The 8,022-nt window shown below is 39.6% G+C and overlaps 1 pseudogene; it reads left to right on the forward strand.

The window, feature by feature from the left end:
* The window catches only part of LOC100952428, a 9,097-nt pseudogene that overhangs the window by 836 nt on the left and 239 nt on the right, over positions 1-8,022 (forward strand).

The following is an 8,022-nucleotide window of genomic DNA, read 5'->3' on the forward strand; positions in this document are numbered from 1 at the left end:
CACACACACACACACACACACACACACAAATTACGAAGTCCTCACCCATACCAGGTACTTTTCCAGTACTAGCAATCCAGTGATGATAAAGCTGACATATACCCTTCCCCCAAGGAATTCACATACCAGAAGTAAAGTCAGGCAATAAACAAAAAGTCCTATTGACATTCTTACAGCCAGGATTTACCTGATGGACTCTTTAGATGTCAAGCTAGGCCTGACCAAGGAGCCCCCAGTAAAACAAAAGTTACTGTGGCTTCTGCAGGCCAAGTGGGTAAACAAGAACCCAGCTCATATCTCTCTACTAAATACCTTCTTGCCCCTTGTGTCTTTGTGGATGATTCACGCTTCCTGCTCAAGTCTCAAGAATTTTTAAAACTCTTTTTTAATGTTCTTTTTTGCTTTATCCATTCTCTTCTCATCCTAATTCTCCTTCAGAAAATAATAGGATATCAGTTATGTCTACCATAATGTGAATTTAAGCCAATGCATCCCACATCTCAGGGACAGGGCCATTTTATGATTTAGTTTGAAAAGTTGAATGAAAATCATTTTTCCCTACTAAAGATACTTGAAAAGCTAGGCTCTAAGGGTAGAAACTGCTAGGGATAAAGGCTACCCAAATGTATACTGTCTTTATTACATGGAAGGCTGCCCCTCACTCAGTGTTTCTCATGGTTTTCATTAGAAATGAAAAGTACCTCACTCTGAAAATGCTCAAGGGTAACAAGGCATTAAGCTGCCTCTTCCTAATACTCTCAAGCCTAAATGTCTTAAGTATAGCTGTTTTCCAGCTGTTCTTTGTTAGAACTGTATCATCTTCCAACAAAGAGAAAAATCATGAACCTCATGAAGGCATATCAGCCCCTTGGAGAAGAGAGGGACAGCTGGAAGTTCGTGACCCATTCTCTCCAAGGGGACATTTGAATAAGTAGAAAAGGTGTCCAAAGTAAACTGAAAAAAAGCAGTGTCTGCCATCGTCTAATGCTGAAGTCAGGGCAGAGCCTATCTGTGAATTCCTGACAATTTAAGACCCCATTAACCAGATAACTGCTTTGAGTAAATTACTCATGTTAAAACAGAAAGCACCCATCAATACGTTTATTAAGTCTTCCCCTATTATTAAAATTATTTTATATTCTGGGTAGGGTGGAGACAGAGAATTTGCTCTATAAATGATGAGAAAAATGTTTTCTTGTGAGTTTGAGTCAGACTAAAAAGTGTCCAAATATGTACTAATGGTAACCCAGTCTCTAAAAATAAACTATGGGTCTGTTACTTACAATACTGGCTTCATCGAGTCTGTTTTACATGATTTTTCCATGCCCAGAAAAAAAGAGGTGTGGTCCTTACTGCAAACACTTTTGAAAATCTAGTTGATGAGTTTGTAGGACCCATAAACCACCTAAATATTACTCATCTATTGCTAACTTCAGAGTAATTGAAATGATCATAGTGATTGTTTTTTAACTTCCTACAGATGTTGGAAAATTACAAGTTTAGTGCCTTATAAAAATATCACTCTACCTACGCCCAGCTCCTGCCTTTATTTTAATGAATGGAATTCTTTAAAAATTTGTAACTCCATATTTATGTTTCTTAGGCAATGATTAAGACTAATTGATTATGCAAAGCTTCATGTTGTATTTTATGAGTTTCTATCAAAATAAAACAAAGAATCCCTTTTTCCCCTTTCCATTTTTTATCACCCAGTCTTTCTCCTTCTATTTTATTGACAGATGAATAATGATTCTTATTTTGGTGGGTTGAGGATAAGAGACCAGAGCAAAATTTCCCGTGTTATAACTTTCTTCCTTTCCTTCCTTCCTTTGTTCCTTCATTCCTTCCTGAGTTCCTTCCTTCCCCCCTTTCTTTTTTCCTTTTTGTTTCATTTTTTTAAGACAGAATCTTACTCTCTCACCCTGGGTAGAGTGTCATGGCATCAGCCTACCTCACAGCAACCTCAAACTCTTGGGTCCAAGTGGTCCTCCTGTCTCAGCCTCCCAAGTAGCTAGGACTACAGGCATCCTTCATGACACCCAGCTAACTTTTCTATTTTGAGTAGAGATGGGGTCTTGCTCTTGCTTTAGCTGGTCTCCAACTCCTGCCTGAGCTGAAGGGCCCATCCTGCTTCAGCCTCTAAGATTGTTGGGATTATAAGCATGAGTCACCATGTCTGGCCATATTATAACATTTTCTTATAGTCTCTGACTTTGTGAAGCAAAGAAAAAGCTCACCCTCCTCAGGTTTCCTTTCCTTCATTTTATATGTGAAAAACTGATGCCCAGAAAGATGCAGTGATGTACTAAGGTGACAAATTAACTAAGAAGAGAACAAGGACTGGGATCTACGTTCTTAGACTCCTGGTACTTTGCATGCTGGGAGAAAATAGATGAATACAACAAAGGTTCTATAAATTCTTTAGGTCTTTACAATGATGAATAAAGTTTTATAGCAAAGCCTTTGGAAACTTCACATAAATGAGAATGAACTGAGCCTACTCCCTTAAAAAAGAAAACAAAATAGATAGAGGAAGATGGAAAGATATTTTACTCTCCCATGTTGCTGACTGTGTAGGGGAAATTCTGAAGAGGCTAGAATGAGTGTAACCAGGACTTAATGACAGGTGAGGAATTAAGTGGACCCTGAATATGCATATTGATAGTGAAATATACAATAACCCAAGCATATTCATTGAGTTTGCCAGACCCAGCAAGCTAAGCCTGTTGTCTCTATTTAAACAATATAACTACTATTAGGATTTTTTATTGAAATAAACAAAAACTAAATCTGGATGAGTTTATTGCAAAAGAAATACACAAAGTGTAGTGGATACTCACAGAATTTCCAGAAAACCTAGAATATTAAGCTCAGAAAACAGGCAGGAACCAGGAAAGGCTGAGACCTAGGAACACGGTCAAAATAATTCCCCAGGAAACACTGGGATGGACATTATGGCTACCTAGACACTTCCTGTCATTGCCACTGCCACTGATGCTGACTCTGGGACCATTATCTCTGCAACATGCATCTTTGCATCACTTACATTCCAGAATAAATTTCCTGGCTGGGAGTGTCTGACTGGCAATGACAATTTACGTGCCTTTATCCCAGCTGCTACAAAAGCTGAAAAAGCAGATGTCATTTCTTACTTTTGTGGGCATTAAGAGTAACAGTTAACTCCTTATGTATTTCTTGCCCAAAAAAGGAAGGAAGTATGTGTAACAGGCAGCCATCACCATCAATTATACCAGCCTAACAAATCATGTTTATATTATTCACTTAGGAAAGGAAAAAAATGGCCACTTATAAACAAAACCTGCATAATAACAGTCAAAGTAATACAGAACAGAAGAAGCTGCACAATCCAATGAATGCGTAACCCAGAGCCCCTCCCCCAGTCTAAACCAAGGCTACCACTGCCTAGTGGGCTACCCTGCACAGATGCCTTCAGCCCTCTGATCCTGCATCATCATCTTACAAATGAGGGAATTGGACAGAATGATCCAGGTCTCCCCTTGGTGTGATGTTCTCTAACTCGAATATGACAGTATCGAAGGAGGAGAGTGGGTGGCTTAGCCTGTGGCCTTGTCAATCAGATCTCAATTGAAAGCAGTGATCATGAGGTTGAAAGCACGTCTGTGCAGACAAAGAAGAAAGAAAACCAAGGCTATTTTTTTTTTTTGTTTTAGTCATGCTCTGCTCCAGAAAGGGAAAACATTTAAAATCCATCTCAGAGGGTGAAACATTTCTGTTTTTGAGAGATCATGTGCTGGAAGACGACTGGGGTAACTCTCTGCATGCACTGGTGAAAGTCTCTTCTAGTAAAGCAAAGAGAATACAAGGGCACTTGGTAACCCAGAACTGTATTTGTTTCTGCATCATTAAGATTATTACTATTGTAATTTTCACGACACCACTGGCATCATCTAACAGGCTTTTATTTTTTCTATTGCCTAACTGGCTGGCTACTTCCTATAATCTGATTTCCCCCCCACCCCCCATTCTAAGGCACTCTGAAGATGAGATAAAATAATTTCTTTAAGATAACAGTGAGCCTGATTATGACATAATATTTTTACCTTGCCTAGATCTTCTTATCTCTATTCATCTTTTACTGTTTAGTATAGAAGTCCTCTGAGTTTCCTTAAAACAAGAATCTTGTGACTCTCTATTCCCATGGAGAGAACATGATTTGGAAGACTGAACTCATTTTTCCACTCTCCTAAACCTTGAGTAAATTTGCTTCAAAGGGCAGCTTTTTGTGGGTAAAACAAAGTAAGGAAAACAAAGTCAGCCTGTAGTGACAAGACTTGCCAGTTCTTTTCCGCGCTGCGCAGGGACGACCCCTACGGCATTGTTCTGGATTCCCACCATAACTTAAAGGGAAATTTTCACAGTGTCCAGAGCCCTTGATGTCCTGCAAAGGAAGGAAGACGATGTCCTCAAATTCCTTTGGTGGTACCAACCTTGGCTTCCAAATGGAACAGGACATCTACAAAAGGAAAATGATGGCATCTATATCGTGAATCTGAAGAGCACCTGGGAAAAACCTCTCTTGGCAGCTGGGGCCATTGTTGTCATTGAGAACCCTGCCAATGTCGGTGTCATATCCTCCAGGATACTGGCCAGCAAGCTATGCCGAAGTTGGCTGCTGCCACTGGAGCCACTCCTATTGCTGGCCACTCCACTCCCGGAACCTTCACTAACCAGACCCAGGCAGCCTTCCGGGAGCTCATCTGCTGGTAGTTACAGATCCCAGGACTGACCACCAGCCTCTCACAGAGGTGTCATATGTTAACCTGCCTCCCGCTGATCTGTGCCACACAGATTCTCTCTGCGTTATGTGGACATCACTGTCCCACACAGCAACAAGGGAGCTCACTTGGTAGGTCTAATGTGGATGCTGGCTCAAGAAGTTTTCCACATGTGTGACACCACCTCCCAGGAACACCCAAGGGAGGTCATGCCTGATCTCGACTTTCACAGAGATCCTGCAGAGATTGAAAAGGAAGAGCAGGCTGCTGCTGAGAAAGCTGTGACCAAGCAGGAATTTCAGGGGGAATGGACTGCTCCAGCTCCTGAGTTCACTGCTGCTCAGCCCTAGGTTGCAGACTGGTCAGCAGGCTGCAGGTGCCCTCTGTGCCTACCCAGCAGGTCCCCACTGAGGACTGGAGCTCTCAGTCTGCCACAGAGACTGGTCTGCAGCTCCCACTGCTCAGGCCACTGAATGGGCAGGAACCTCCCTGAGTGGTCTGCAGCTGTTCTTCCACAAGGTCTTAAACAAGATGGAAATAAAGTTGGAGGAAAATAAACATCAGTTAAAAAAAAAAAAAAAAAGATTTGCCATTCAATCCTTCAAACTATAACCAGCTATTGAGAGGTTCTTAGGGAGTAATGGGGGATAATGTTCATCAGTCTATGGTATTTATGGAGCTGAATTCTGGACAATCAAGTATTTTGTAAATACATCTTTGAAAGTATTCTTTTAATTTTCTGAGAAAAACTCTCATTTTTATTCTCAAAACAGATTTCACGATTACATTATTTTCTTCATATTGATGGATTGGAGCAATCAGTCAGTATCTACCAACTCCTATTTTGTGTCTAAGAGCCTGCATATCAACACCGATTTTCTAACACTGTGTATTTAAATCTCCTTCTTAGAAGAAAATCCTAAAATATGGTGGCGTATAGGGATAACGAATGTCATATTAATATTAGAATCTTTGAAAAGATTACACATCCATTTGAAATATGAGCAAGTTATAGATCACCTTATACCTTCCCTTCTTCCTTCTCAGGCTAAATGTTTCTAAAAGGAAATGTTGAGAAAAACAGTGTGAATCATCAGCAGTATTTATGCTAATTTGGGGGGCAAAGAAGATAAACAGCTTCAAATAACATTTGAGTGAAAATGACTGCACTTTCTCAATCACTTAGTCATGAGGAGAGGTGAATCAGAACACGAAGGATAGAATATTGAAACAGCTCTCCGTATTACCAAATTTTAATTAAAAATCTGTGGAATATTTAAAACTAAAAAAGGAAATTATTTGGCAATCCAAGTGGTTGGCAAGTAAAATTTTATCATAGTCCTTCATATACCTGTCAAATTGTGGACTAAAGTTGTGGTTTCTTCTTGTAATTTTTCCCATTCATCTATGGCGTTTAGAGTGGATTAGCTAATTATTGGGTGTGGACGCCTGTGGCTTCAGCTTTCCCCCTGGAAATCAATATTTGTTTGCTGAATCTTTTTTTAAAGGGACAAATTATCATCTGTTTTTTCAGGGTGGTCTTGCTTCATTCCAGTTATGAAATAAAACTGGCTGAGCTTCAAGAAGTTCTCTTGGGTTAAGGTTAAACAGTAACTTTTGTTTCTTTTTGAATTGAAACTTGGCTAGTCAAAACCTCTAATTATATATTTTTTTTTTTTCCAAAACACAGGGTCATTTTATTTTGGAAGATGATCGCTGTTGCATCTGAGTCACTCCAAGGCAAGTCTTAATATGAATCTTTATTTCTTCTTATTAAAACTCAAAGGAGTTTGGTTAGTTCCCAACCTCTACTCGGCACATAATATTACATTTTCCAAACCAAGATTAAGAACATGAATGAACTTCACATTGAAAAAATAAATCCCTTGACCTTTGTAAAATCAGGCCAATTCATTCTGAACCAAGAAGAAGAAAATATTATTGTTCTGATACATTAAGCCAGATTTTTTTCAATTATTTTTTAAAAATACCCCTTCAACTGGAAAAGCACAAAATTAAAATTTAAATCATTTTGTTTTGAACAACCAACTCATATTTAGAAATGAGTAAGAGAACATATATAAATAAGGATTATCATCCTTCATTTTACAGAGGAAAGTGATGATCATTGACCCATCAACATCACAAAATAAAGCTCTGGAAAAAAGGTCAGCATTTAGACAATCTTGCATCTGGGGTACATTTAGAAAAGTAGAAAAGCCACATTCAAACAAAAAGAAAGAAAAATTTTTTAAAAACTAAAACCAGACCAGATGTTGACTGCTGGATGTCAGTGGCAGTGAGAGAAAACAACACATGTGGATTCAATGTTCCTTCTGCAGACACAATCTCAGAAAAACACATTCTCTGAGAGATCAGACCAATTATGTGGGACTGTAAACCACTGCCGAACACACCCTACCACATTCCTATGCCTGGAGAAGTAGGAGGATGGAGATGAATAGGCCTGAACTTCAAGGAGAAGAGTCAGAAAATTGCTAGTAAATAAAACGAATAGAAGCTCACACTTCATGGGTCCAACCCCCTGTCAGCATCACAGTGCATGTTCGTGTGCCTGGAGGAAGACCAACCAGATATTCCACGACCCGCATGTCAACTATCAGGATAGTAATGAAAAACTGAGCCTTGCTTTTATGGACTTTGCAGAGAATCACCCAGCTGGAAGGTTGAAAATGAGTTCTACATTGACTCTATTTATTTTCAATCTTTACAAATCTATTCCCACTTATGTGATCCCTGACTTAATTAGGGTTGTTCACAACCAACTGGACACATATTCTAAAACTCTTTCGAGAAGCATAAAAGGAAAATCCCAAAATGCATTTCTGAGCCAGAAACTCATTAGATTTTTTTTTTCCTGCCTCATAACTCCATGATGCGTGATGCAGAATTGAAATTCTCTGGGATTTTTTTTCCAACAGGATTCCAATAACTGATAGTGGAGTCATGGGGTCAGGATATAATATAATAAACAACGGTGGAAAACACAGAGCCCTTTCTTAGGGGCATTTCACAGTCTGATAGATAAAGACAGAGAAGTAATTGACTATAACAATGGAGTGCAGGTGAGTGCTGAGGGACCGGAATGGGGGACACTGGAAACTGAAAGAAGTGACAGCCCAGCCTCGGCTGGCCGGGAGACAAGTCACTGAAGTCTTTCTAAAACGTGTGGCCATTTTGCTGAATCTTGAACTGGTGCAAGTAAACCAGTCAAAGAAATGAGGGGAAAGGCCTTGTGGGCAGA

This window comes from Otolemur garnettii, unplaced genomic scaffold (genome assembly GCF_000181295.1).
Source record: "Otolemur garnettii isolate 467f Iridium unplaced genomic scaffold, OtoGar3 scaffold00076, whole genome shotgun sequence".
NCBI classification, from domain to species: Eukaryota; Metazoa; Chordata; class Mammalia; order Primates; family Galagidae; genus Otolemur; species Otolemur garnettii.